General features: G+C 42.3%; 1 pseudogene; it reads left to right on the top strand.

The window, feature by feature from the left end:
• Positions 1-14,565, top strand: part of LOC139460406 (serine-rich adhesin for platelets-like) — a 29,151-nt pseudogene that overhangs the window by 14,210 nt on the left and 376 nt on the right.

A 14,565-nucleotide genomic window follows, 5' to 3' on the forward strand; every position in this document is an offset into this window, starting at 1 on the left:
TCTCGCAGAAAGAACCTCAAACAAAAGGTGTAAGATGTCTAAACCGCAGCCTGAGGCAGATGGCGTATTGCTCGACATAAAGTGAACATTGAAGGCACCCATCTGGTCATGCGCCTTTGTGGATAGTTTTATCACTCGGAATTTCAATGCACAGATCTAAAATTATGAAACAGATGAGGCAGCCTCAACCGTCTCTTTCCTGCCAGATTGCCCCCCCCCCCCCCCCCCTCACGTGTATGCGGCAACGCTGGCAGCTGTCCTTGTAGATGAGCTCCAACCAGGAGCCAGATCACTGCGACTGTCACGCCAGGGCCATGTCTGGCTTCTGATGGGCGACAAGCTGAACACGGAGAACATTATTTTATTATCATTATTATTCACGCTTTCCATGTTCAGGAATTTAATTGACGTAAGGCCTCGTGTTTAATGTCATGTTTTGCTGTTTGTTATCAAAATCGCAGGGGGAGACAAAACCAGAAAATATTTTTAAAATTAAGCTAAACTCAAAGCATTTCTTTCTTGACATATTTATGGCAGACAATTTTCTTGTCACTCATTTTTTTTTATCCCCAATGAAATGAAACATGATTATTTTTTCAAGAATCTTCGTGTACAATTTATTTTATTCGATAAATTCCAGGTTAAGCCCCGGTTTGAATTACGCTGTACGTTTACAGCAGCGATGTTAGATGCAGTAGATTATTGTTAATTGGTGAATCACGAAATAGTGAGCGAATCCTGTCCTAGAGGGGACACCCGTCACAAACACATGCAAGGGCAAGTCAATTGTAAATCTGAAAAGAAACGAGAATATAAGTCAAGCACTTCGGGCTTGCCTTCCGCATCAAGCAGGGAAGCCATGATATAATTTAAATTCTGTTCAAAGGGTCGTTACCATCCATTCATGCGCGACGCCGACTAAGCAGATGATAAAGGGTTTTGGCAACGTTGAAACACATGTTTAGCAGTATTTCTTTACATTTGTTAAAAAATAATATTTGTTAAAAAAGCTAAATATACCAGATTAGAAGATGGCATGTAGAAAGTTTGGTGAACAATAAAAATGCTTGAATGAACAACCTCATATCTGCACTATGCCTACAGTAACAACAGGAAGAGAATTTATGGATGTCAATGTCTTTATTATGAGGAACACAACGTTTCGGAGTATATGCTTACTCCTTCATCAGTGCAATGAAGCAGAGAACATATATATGTACCTGTAAGAATAACAATAGGCCTTTGTTATAAGCGACTGCAGCGTGTACCTACCGGAAGTTATATTCGAGGTTTTAGGTTTAAAGGTTTAAGATAAGACACACCTGTGCCCTATATTACATGGCCACAAAAGACATTCATCTTCGTCAGCCATCAATCAGACCGGGTTTGCCGCCGTCATCGTACGGAAGAAGAAAGGAGCGTCGACCATGCAAGTGATTACGTGCGTCACGCCCTGTCACACTCGCAGATGCCAAGTATTTACAGCCAATGTGACCGTGTTCTTAAAAAACAGGTTTTGTCTGTCATATTGCTTCATTCAGTTTTGTTCGATTCCCGACATGGGTACAATGTGGGTACAATGGGTTTCTAGTGTACCCCGGAATGTTGCTAAAAGCGGTGTAAAACCATACTCACTCACTCATTCACTAATTCAGTGTGGTTCGATTCCCGACATTGGTACAATGTGTGAAGCCCATTTCTGGTGTCCCCCGCCGTTATATAGCTGGAATATAGCTAAAAGCGATGTAAAACCATACTCACTCACTCATTCACTAATTCAGTGTGGTTCGATTCCCGACATGGGTACAATGTGCGAAGTCCATTTCTGGTGTCCCTTGCCGTGATATTTCTAAAAGCGTCGTAAAAACATATTCACCCATTCAGCGTGGGTGGACACCTGGTATCACTACTGTTGGTTGGGGATTCATAGACATTTGCTCATGATGTGGGCGGACACCTGGTGTCACTACTGTTGGATGGGGATTCATAGACACTTGCTCGTGATGTGGGCGGAAACCTGGTGTCACTACTTTTGGATGGGGATTCATAAACACTTGCTCATGATGTGGGCGGACACCTGGTGTCACCGCTGCTGGGTAGGTATTCATAGACACTTGCTCATGATGTGGGCGGACACCTGGTGTCACTACTGTTGGATGGGGATTCATAGACACTTGCTCATGATGTTGGCGGACACCTGGTGTCACTACTGTTGGCTGGGGATTTATAGACTCTTGTTCATGATGTAGGCGGACACCTGGCATTTCCACTGTTGGCTGGGGATTCATAGACACTGTTTGATGACGTACATACTGATGACTAGATCCCCTGACACGAGAATCGTGTGATCACAGTCCATGGCGTCAGTCATGCCCAGATCCTCGCTATCAGTCGGTGGGGGACAGCGTGCTGGTACAGTCGGTGTGATATGTGTGGAGGTAGACGAAATACTGCAAACATCTCTCCTGGCACCACTGCAGGTTAACTTACCCTACAGGGCATGGGTGTTTGATAGTTGTCATCACTTCGGGCTTTCCTCTCACATCAAGCTGAAACACCGTGATATAGCTGAAATACGCCCACATTAAGCTGACACCCCGTGATATAACTGAAATAGTCCCACTTCAAGCTGACACCCGGTGATGTAACTGAAATACTCCCCCATCAAACTGACACCCGGTGATGTAACTGAAATACTCTCACATCAAGATGACACCCCGTGATATAACTGAAATACTCCCACATCAAGATGACACCCCGTGATATAACTGAAATACTCCCACTTCAAGCTGACACGCCGTGATATAACTGAAATACTCCCACATCAAGATGACACCCCGTGATATAACTGAAATACTCCCACTTCAAGCTGACACCCCGTGATATAACTGAAATACTCCCACATCAAACTGACACCCCGTGATATAACTGAAATACTCCCACTTCAAGCTGACACCCCGTGATATAACTGAAATACTCCTACATCAAACTGACACCCCGTGATATAACTGAAATACTCCCACTTCAAGCTGACACCCCGTGATATAACTGAAATACTCCTACATCAAGCTGACACCCGGTGATATAACTGAAATACTCCCACATCAAACTGACACCCCGTGATATAACTGAAATACTCCTACATCAAGCTGACACCCGGTGATATAACTGAAATACTCCTACATCAAGCTGACACCCCGTGATTTAACTGAAATACTCCTACATCAAACTGACACCCCGTGATATAACTGAAATACTCCCACATCAAACTGACACCCCGTGATATAACTGAAATACTCCCACATCAAGCTGACACCCCGTGATATAACTGAAATACTCCCACTTCAAGCTGACACCCCGTGATATAACTGGAACACTGTACACAGTGCCTTTAGATTAAACTCAGTCACTCAAGACCTCGAGAAATCTAAATATCCACACCCTTTACTTTAAATAAGAATATCAAAGTGATATGACACTTGTAGAAGACCTCGCTTCTTTTGTATTTCGGAGAAGCGATATCAGTATAACTTTGAAGCGTGTTCAATGTCGATTTCCCAATATGCGATTCTTGTGTGAAGCCATGTGACTAGAACGTTGATGAAATCTAAGCACTCGTCTCGAAGATTTTGTTCTGTGATTTACTTAGTGATCACCTTAGAAACCAAATTATACTTATACTTGTCTGCCCGGAGACCGCCTCCATGGTCTAGTGGATAGAGCGTTTGCCCGGAGACCGGCTCCGTTGTCTAGTGGATAGAGCGTCTGCCCGGAGACCGCCTCCGTGGTCTAGTGGATAGCGCGTCTGCCCGGAGACCGCCTCCGTGGTGTGGTGGATAGAGCGTCTGCCCCGACACCGCCTCCGTGGTCAAGTGGATAGATCGTCTGTCCAGGAACAGCCCCCGTGGTCTAGTGGATAGAGCGTCTGCCCGGAGACCGCCTCCGTGGTCTAGTGCATAGAGTGTCTGCCCGGAGATCGCCTCCGTGGTCTAGTGCATAGAGCGTCCGTCCTGGAACAGCCTCCGTGGTCTAGTGGATAGAGCGTCTGTCCTGGAACAGTCTCCGTGGTCTGGTGGATAGAGCGTCTCTCTTTGAACAGCCTCAGTGGTCTGGTGGATAGAGCGTCTGCCCCGACACCGCCTCCGTGGTCAAGTGGATAGATCGTCTGTCCAGGAACAGCCCCCGTGGTCTAGTGGATAGAGCGTCTGCCCGGAGACCGCCTCCGTGGTCTAGTGCATAGAGTGTCTGCCCGGAGATCGCCTCCGTGGTCTAGTGCATAGAGCGTCCGTCCTGGAACAGCCTCCGTGGTCTAGTGGATAGAGCGTCTGTCCTGGAACAGCCTCCGTGGTCTGGTGGATAGAGCGTCTCTCTTTGAACAGCCTCAGTGGTCTGGTGGATAGAGCGTCTGCCCGGAGACCGCCTCCGTGGTCTAGTGGATAGAGTGTCTGTCCGGAGACCGCCTCCGTGGTCTAGTGGATAGAGCGTCTGCCATGAGATCGCCTCCGTGGTCTGGTGGACAGAGCGTCTGTCCTGGAGCAGCCTCCGTGGTGTGGTGGATAGAGCGTCTGCCTGGAGACCGCCTCCGTGGTCTAGTGGATAGAGCGTCTGCCATGAGACCGCCTCCGTGGTCTAGTGGATAGAGCGTCTGCTCGGAGACCGCATCCGTGGTCTAGTGAACAGAGCGTCTGTCCTGGAACAGCCTCCATGGTCTAGTGGATAGAGCGTCTGCCCGGAGCCGCCTCCGTGGTCTAGTGGAGGGAGCGTCTGTCCTGGAACAGCCCTCGTGGTCTAGTGGATAGAGCGTATACATATACACACACACTCACACAAACATACACCTCACCTCACCTCACCTCACCTCACCTCACCTCACCTCACCTCATCTACTTATCCTGTAACAGTCTGGGGGTGAATCACTCATCGCTGTAACCGTGCACCACACAGGTGACACAAACAACGTCATGTCACTACTTGTCACTACTTGTCACTACTTGTCACTACTTGTCACTACTTTCGCTTGTCACTAACTTGTCTCTACTTTCATATCCGTCCTAAGTCACTCTCAATCATGCAACGATCATGACTTAGACACACCTGAGGAGCGCCCCATCAAGACCCACTAACACCCCACAGAGTGAAGAAGAAAGGCCCTTTGTCTGCTATGCATCGCATCCCCCCTCCCCCTCGCCTGTCACAGCTGTCACACGTGTGGGTGTGGTGTGTTTGAAATGTGAAATTTCCACGTATAACTGTCAATTAATCGGATTGAAATGCCCTGTAAATATTATCGTCTACTCCTGCTTGAAAGTGGAGGTTTGTCATCATGCTGTTTATAAGTTCATTGACTCAGTGACGTCACGTCATTATCCCAGGTCTTTATTACTAGTTATCGTCAGTTATTACACAGTCAGAAAGGCAGGGATTCATTATGCAGAGTTGCCTCCCTTACTGATTGAAGTGAGTGAGTATGAATATGGTTTTACGCCGCTTTTTGCAACAGTCCAGCAATATCATGGTGGGGGACACCAGAAATGGGCTTCACACATTGTACCCATGTCGGGAATCGAACCCGGGTCTTCGGCGTGACGAGCAAAAGCTTTAACCACTTGGCTACCCGGCCGCCCCTACTGATTGAAGGAACTACTGTCATATCCGTGCTCGTTATTCTCACCGGTGGTAGAAATATAGGAACCCCTTTCTACAATAATTGGACATGCCGTGATTTGACTGAATTAATTGTTTAGGGTGGTTAACTAACTCACTTACTCACTGACTCACAGTAAAAGCTTCATTCGTAGTCACCATTTATCTTTTTATGCCCCGTCACATCAATATCAATCAGCAATTAAAAAAGTTTGACTTTCGTGTAATAAACTTTGATGTGTTATAAATATATTAATAATCACTCTAGGTTTGACGCCATGGAATCACTCGTTGTCATTTGTTTGTCCTTCGGCGGTAATAAATCAAAGAAAATAGATTCATCTGATGTCAACATGTTTCATCTGTCATCTGATGTAAGCATGTTTCATCTGTCTTCTGATGTGAATATGTTATAGCTGTCATCTAATGTAAACATGTTTCCTCTGTCATCTAACGTAAACATGTTTCAGTCATTGTCTGATGTAAACATGTTTCAGCTGTCATCTGATGTAAACATGTTTCATCTGTCATCTGATGTAAACATGTTTCATCTGTCTTCTGATGTGAATATGTTATAGCTGTCATCTAATGTAAACATGTTTCCTCTGTCATCTAACGTAAACATGTTTCAGTCATTGTCTGATGTAAACATGTTTCAGCTGTCATCTGATGTAAACATGTTTCAGCTGTCATCTGATGTAAACATGTTTCAGCTGCCATCTAGTGTAAAAATGTTTCAGCTGTCATCTAATGTAAACATGTTTTTTTTGCTATCTGATGTAAACAAGTTTCAGCTGTCATCTGATGTTAACAAGTTTCAGCTGTCATCTGATGTAAACATGTTTCAGCTGTCTTCTGATGTAAACATGTTTCAGTTGTCATCTGATGTAAACATGTTTCATCTGTCATCTGATGTAAACATATTTCAGCTGTCATCTGATGTAAACATGTTTCATCTGTCATCAGATGTAAACATGTTTCAGCTGTCATCTATTGTAAACATGTTTTTTTTGCTATCTGATGTAAACAAGTTTCAGCTGTCATCTGATGTTAACAAGTTTCAGCTGTCATCTGACGTAAACATGTTTCATCTGTCTTCTGATGTAAACATGTTTCATCTGTCATCTGATGTAAACATGTTTCATCTGTCTTCTGATGTGAATATGTTTTAGCTGTCATCTAATGTAAACATGTTTCATGTGTCATCTGATGTAAACATGTTTCAGTTATTGTCTGATGTAAACATGTTTCAGCTGGTATCTGACGTAAACATGTTTCAGCTGTTATCTGATGTAAACATATTTCCTCTGTTATCTGATGTTAACATGTGTAATGTGTCTTCTGATGTAAACATGTTTCAGTTATCATCTGATGTTAACATGTTTCAGTTGTCATCTGATGTAAGAATGTTTCAGTTGTCATCTGATGTAAACATGTTTCAGTTGTCATCTAATGTAAACATGTTTCAGTTATTGTCTGATGTAAACATGTTTCAGCTGGTATCTGATGTAAACATGTTTCAGTTGTCATCTTATGTAAACATGTTTCAGTTGTCATCTTATGTAAAAATGTTTCAGTTGTCATCTGATGTAAACATGTTTCAGTTGTCATCTTATGTAAACATGTTTCAGTTGTCATCTGATGTAAAAATGTTTCAGTTGTCATCTGATGTGAACATGTTTCATCTGTCATCTGATGTAAACATGTTTCACCTGTTATCTGATGTAAACATGGTTCAGTTGTCATCTGATGTAAACATGTCCATGTGTCTTCTGATGTGAGCATGTTTCAGTTGTCATCTGATGTAAACATGTTTCAGTTGTCATCTGATGTAAACATGTTTCAGTTGTCATCTGATGTAAACATGTTTCATCCGTCATCTGATGTAAACATGTTTCACCTGTTATCTGATGTAAACATGTTTCAGCTGTCATCTGATGTAAACATGTTTCATGTCTCATCTGATGTAAAGAAGTTTCAGCTGTCATCTGATGTAAACATGTTTCAGCTGTCATCTGATGAAAACATGTTTCAGTTGTTATCTGATGTAAACATGTTTCACCTGTTATTTGATGTAAACATGTTTCAGCTGTTATCTGATGTGAACATATTTCCTCTGTCATCTGATGTGAACATGCGTCATGTGTTTCTGATGTAAACATGTTTCATCTGTCTTCTTCATGGAAACATATTTCAGTTGTCATTTGATGTGAACATGTTTCATGTATCATCTGATGTAAACATGTTTCATGTGTCATCTGATGTAAACATGTTTCTGTTGTCATCTGATGTAAACATGTGTCAGCTGTCATCTGATGTAAACATGTTTAATCTGTCATCTGATGTGAACATATTTCCTCTGTCATCTGACGAAAACATATTTCAGCTGTCATCTGATGGAAATATGTTACAGCTGTCATCTGATTAAACATATTTCCTCTTTCATCTGATGGAAACATGTGTCATGTGTTTCTGATATAAACAAGTTACAGCTGTCATCTGATGTAAACATGTTTCACCTGTTATTTGATGTAAACATGTTTCATGTGTCATCTGATGTAAACATATTTCAGTTGTCATCTGATGTTAACAAGTTTCAGCTGTCATCTGATGTAAACATGTTTTAGCTGTCATCTGATGTAAACATGTTTCAGTTGTCATCTGATGTAAACATGTTTCAGTTGTCATCTGATGTAAACATGTTTCAGTTGTCATCTGATGTAAACAAGTTTCAGTTGTCATCTGATGTAAACATGTTTCAGTTGTCATCTGATGGAAACATGTTTCAGCTGTCATCTGATGTTAACATGTTTCATCTGTTATCTGATGTAAGCATGTTTCAGTTGTCATCTGATGTAAAGAAGTTTCAGCTTTCATCTGATGTAAACATGTTTCAGTTGTCATCTGATGTAAACATGTTTCAGCTGTCATCTGATGGAAATATGTTACAGCTGTCATGTGATGTAAACATATTTCAGTTGTCATCTGATGTTAACATGTTTCATCTGTTATCTGATCTAAACAAGTTTCATCTGTCATCTTATGTAAACATGTTTCAGTTGTCATCTGATGTAAACATGTATCAGCTGTCATCTGATGTAAACATGTTTCAGTTGTCATCTGATGTAAACATGTTTCAGTTGTCATCTGATGGAAACATGTTTCAGCGGTCATCTGATGTAAAAATGTTTCTGTTGTCATCTGATGTAAAGATGTTTCAGTTGTCATCTGATGTAAACATGTTTCAGTTGTCATCTGATGTAAAAATGTTTCAGTTGTCATCTGATGTAAACATGTTTCAGTTGTCATCTGATGTAAACATGTTTCGCTGTCATCTGATTTAAACGTGTTTCAGCTGTCATCTGATATAAACATGTTTCATGTGTCATCTGATGTAAACATGTTTCAGCTGTCATCTGATGTAAACATGTTTCAGCTGTCATCTGATATAAACATGTTTCATGTGTCATCTGATGTAAACATGTTTCATGTGTTATCTGATGTAAACATGTTTCAGCTGTCATCTGATGTAAACATGTTTCAATGTGTCATCTGATGAAAACATGTTTCAGTTGTTATCTAATGTAAACATGTTTCACCTGTTATTTGATGTAAACATGTTTCATGTGTCATCTGATGTGAACATATTTCCTCTGTCATCTGACGTGAACATGTGTCATGTGTTTCTGATGTAAACATGTTTCATCTGTCTTCTGATGGAAACATATTTCAGCTGTCATCTGATGTGAACATGTTTCATGTATCATCTGATGTAAACATGTTTCATGTGTCATCTGATGTAAACATGTTTCTGTTGTCATCTGATGTAAACATGTGTCAGCTGTCATCTGATGTAAACATGTTTAATCTGTCATCTGATGTGAACATATTTCCTCTGTCATCTGACGAAAACATATTTCAGCTGTCATCTGATGGAAATATGTTACAGCTGTCATCTGATTAAACATATTTCCTCTTTCATCTGATGGAAACATGTGTCATGTGTTTCTGATATAGACATGTTACAGCTGTCATCTGATGTAAACATGTTTCACCTGTTATTTGATGTAAACATGTTTCATGTGTCATCTGATGTAAACATATTTCAGTTGTCATCTGATGTTAACATGTTTCATCTGTTATCTGATCTAAACAAGTTTCAGCTGTCAATTTATGTAAACATGTTTCAGTTGTCATCTGATGTAAACATGTTTCAGTTGTCATCTGATGTAAACGTGTTTCAGTTGTCATCTGATGTAAACATGTTTCAGCTGGTCTCAAATATATAGACATAAACAAATAATCAGTACATTATTTCATTAACTTTTAATCAATTTGAGTTAATCATTAAACATATACTATGTGTATTGATGTTGAAGCATCTTCGACTGAACTTGTCAGTTTTTATAAACGTCAGAAACCTACTGAAGGTTGGGCGGTTTGGAGATTCCTGATTCCAGGGTCACGTTTCAGGTTTTGTTGACAAGTGGTGGTATTTCTGGAGACTGTTGCGTAACGTGTTGAAAGGCTGATGTCATGTGACTATAATTGACAAGTTGACGTTAAGCAGGAATGGGAGACATTCTTTGAAATGTAAATTTGATAAATGATACTGCGCTGTCAAAGCGCCTCTTGAGTGTAAAAAAAAAGCGATGTTTGAGCACCTGATGGTTTCTGATCTCGTAAAACAGTTTGAGTTATATAGGTTTGTATTTTAAGCTGTGGGATCAGCGAATACGAAGAAACGCGACTAAACCATGTGCATACCCATAAGAAAAACTCGTTAATGTTGCACTAGTAAAACAAGGCAGCATTGTTTTACACCTGGGCGTGGGGTTACTGTGAGTGACAGGTGTGTAATTGCATTGTCATCAAAGGATTCATGACTTCTGGAAGGAAAAATAGTGAGTTTGATTTGGTTTTAGGAGCAATTTGTTCTCCCAAATGTCCCGTGAGAGAACATCAGTCACATACACATCAGTGAACTTTACATCTTATTATCGTAGCTAAACCATTATGTCAACCGGGACAAGTACTACAACAATCTGAAAAGGTGAAGAAGAGCATTTGATTAACTAAGAGAGTCAGTTTAGAGGTGAGGTGAGGCGAGGTGAGGTGAGGCGAGGTGAGGTGAGGTGAGGTGAAATGGGGTTTAACGGCGCGCCCAAGATTATTGCGTGTGTGTGGCTGCTTGAACCAGTCCGGACTAATGACGATTTATACTGATAGTCCACTGAGATACCATGCCGCAGTTTAACATGAACTCTCAGACGCGGTATACTGACTCCAAGCCGACCAGTCCTTGTTTTAGCCCCTTAATGGCGAGCGCAAGATAGGGTAACAACAAGTACCATCTTTAACGTCTTTTGGTGTTACGCGGCCGGTGATCGAACTCCGGAGCTTCCGCTCTCCGGGCGGACGCCCTACCACTAGACCACGGAGGCGGTCGAGTCAGTTTAGAAAATAATGAAACTGTTTTATCAACAATTACCATGGTCAAAAGTGACATACAAGTTTAGGCTTTCATGAATCACTACAACAAAAGTCTACAAAAATCAGCAACTGCACTGCATTCAATTAACTGAGTAATTCAGTTTGTCAAATAAATAAAAGTGTTTTACCCCTAAAATACCAACAATAAATACATGGTCAACTGAATTTGGAAAAATTTGAGAAACATTAACAATGACTGTTTCCAATCATCATTTTTTGGGGGAAAATATTTCTGTCCCTTCAACCACACTGACCTTGAAGAGGTCAACATTATGATTGCATTTAATATTTTGGAGTTGATTTACTAACAATTGTCAACAATAACTACGACCCGTGAAGATCCGGGATAAAATAGGTCTTCAGCAACACATGCTTGCCATACATGGCGACAATGCTTGTCGTAAGAGGCGACCAACAGGATCTGGTGATCAGGCTCGTTGACTTGGTTGATGTATGTCATCGATCCCAATTGTGTGGATCGATGCTCATGATGTCAGTCACTGGATTGTCTGGTTCCAGACCGCCGTCATATAGCTGGAATATTGCTGAGTGCGGCGTTAACCAACCAACCAACAAACAAACAAACAAGAATAACTACAGTTGGTTTTTATTTTCAGTTACAGAAAGAACCCGACAAGGATGAACAGTTGCGAATGCTGCACCACCTGGCTTCCGGGTTTTTCCATGTTCAGAAACAGACGCATAAGAAGACAGAATTCGCATCATCCAACGTAAAGAGCTACAACGGTGTCCCTCATGCATTACTTAAATCTTTCGATAAGGACCTGAAAAATCAACTTCAGCGCCCATCTAAATCTAAGGACAGTAGGCAGACCCAACAGACACCGCCAGAAGCACACTACTCGGACTATTTACATGTACTGAGTCAAATGTACTTCAGTAACTTTGCGCACCCAGCTGATAGTGTCCTGGCAATGAACAGTGGCAAGACTACTCACAGTCCTGGAACCGGCGTCCACCGTGTGTCTCAAGTGCTGTCCAACTCGCCTGTACCTATCAATAGTATTCATACAACACATCAACTTCAGCCTTCACATCATACTGACATCCAGCCCTCCTCAACAACTGTCCCTTTTCCCCACACTTTGTCAGAAAACGGGTACCTGCAGACGGACACTCTTCCCTATGTTTCAGATGGCAATGGTGATAGTTCCTCCGTGTCTAGGGAGGTGCATACACCAATGATCAATACCACTCACTCATCATACGATGCGGTTGTGCCCAATACAAGAACTGTAAGCGTGGGGAATACAGAGGACACCTTGGTGAATATTTCAGGTCCATCACATTTGTTCATCGAGCCCACTAAAACAGAGACTTCCATGGTACAGACCTTTGTGACTAAGTCTTCAGATGTGGATCAATACTCAGAATCTCACGACAGTTCTGTACTCTCCGTGACAGATACTCATCTCCACACGCCAAGAATTCATCAAAGTGTCTCTGTCAGTCAACCCGTTGAGGCACCTCCCGACAAACGTATGTCCAGAAAGGTAACCGCAGCTGGCGATGTAGAGGGAACGTCAGTTATGCTTCAATCAAACGTAGACGTGAGCGGTACATTAACATTAGCATCTATCTCCGGGATGCCTTCAGACAGAGAACGAGTGACTGTTTCAAAGGGAGTATCGTCACCAGCCCCTGAACTCTCAGTGTCTGATGCTATAAAACATGAAGCCACTCCTATAGTAATGGAGACAACGAGCACTTCAGATGTCCGGCTCATCATGCCTTCTTCAACTGTAGTCGTTCTCCAGGCTCCACTCCCATCCACGGTGGTGCAGTTCCCAAGTGCAGATTGTCCTCCAAGCAGGCTGAAACACCACGAATCACATCATAGCGATAAATATGATACAAGAAAGTTAGAACATCTTTACAATCTCAACAAGAATGCTGAAACTACAAACCATGTAGATAGCGCCAGGCCCAGGAAAACCCCGCATTATCAAGTCACACCAACAAAAATTAATGGACCGAGACGGGGGCATGACGCCTTTGAACAACTAGATTTTCACAGTACGTCAGGTCTGAGTGTGAAAATGCTACCTCCAAAGGAATCAAACAACAAGGGTGTCTCAGTTTTAACATCTCAACATCTGAACACTGGGCAGAAGCAACAACTGTATCATCGGCAACATATTCGTCTACGGCACCATGAATACCAGCACAAGAGTCATCTTCGGCACCTGCAGTCGAAAGAAGGGCAATATATGAAACAGTATCAACATCAGAATCAGCATCATCTTCAGAATCAACGTCAACGTCAAGATCAGCCTCAACGCCAGAATCAAAGTCAACGTCAAGATCAGCCTCAACGCCAGGATAAGCCTCAACCTCAGAATCAGCATCAACGTCAGGATCAGAAGCAACGTCAACGTCAGGATCAGAAACAACATCAAAGTCAACGTCAACGACAGGATCAGCATCAACGCCATAACCAACGTCGACGTCAGGATCAGAATCAACCTCAGAATCAACGTCAACGTCAGGTTCAGCATCAACGTCATGATCAGAAACAACCACAGAATCAGGATCAACATCAGAATCAGCGTCAACCTCAGAATCAACGTCAACGTCAGCATCAGAATCAACATCAACAACAGGATCAACACCAACCTCAGTATCAGCATCAACGACAGGATCAACACCAACCTCAGAATCAACATCGACTGCAGAATCAGCATGAACGAAATGACCAACATCAACAACAGGATCAACATCAACGACAAAATCCCCATCAGCGACAGGATCAACACCAACCTCAAAATCAGCATCAACGACAGGGTCAAAACCAACCTCAGCTTCAGCATCAACGACAGGATCAACACCAACCTCAGCATCAGCATCAACTGCAGAATCAGCATCAACCTCAGAATCAGCATAAACGACAGGATCAACACCAATCTCAGAATCAACATCAACTACAGAATCAGCATCAACGACAGGACCAACATAAACGACAGGATCAACACCAACTGCAGAATCAGCATCAACCTCAGAATCAGCATCAACGACAGGATCAACACCAACCTCAGAATCAACATCAACTACAAAATCAGCATCTACGACAGGACCAACAACAGCGACAGGATCAACACCAACCTCAGAATCAACATCAACTACAGAATCAGCATCAACGACAGGACCAACATCAGCGACAGGATCAACACCAAGCTCAGAATCAGCATCAACGACAGGATCAACACCAACCTCAGCATCAGCATCAACTGCAGGATCAGCATCAACGACAGGAACAGGACCAACATCAACGACAGGATCAACACCAACCTCAGAATCAACATCAACCACAGAATCAGCATCAACGACAGGATCAAAATCAGCGACAGGATCAACACCAACCTCAGAATCAACATCAACTACAGAATCAGCATCAACGACAGGATCAAC

Source organism: Haliotis cracherodii, unplaced genomic scaffold (genome assembly GCF_022045235.1).
Source record: "Haliotis cracherodii isolate W230 unplaced genomic scaffold, xgHalCrac1.p SCAF_14, whole genome shotgun sequence".
Taxonomy (NCBI): Eukaryota; Metazoa; Mollusca; class Gastropoda; order Lepetellida; family Haliotidae; genus Haliotis; species Haliotis cracherodii.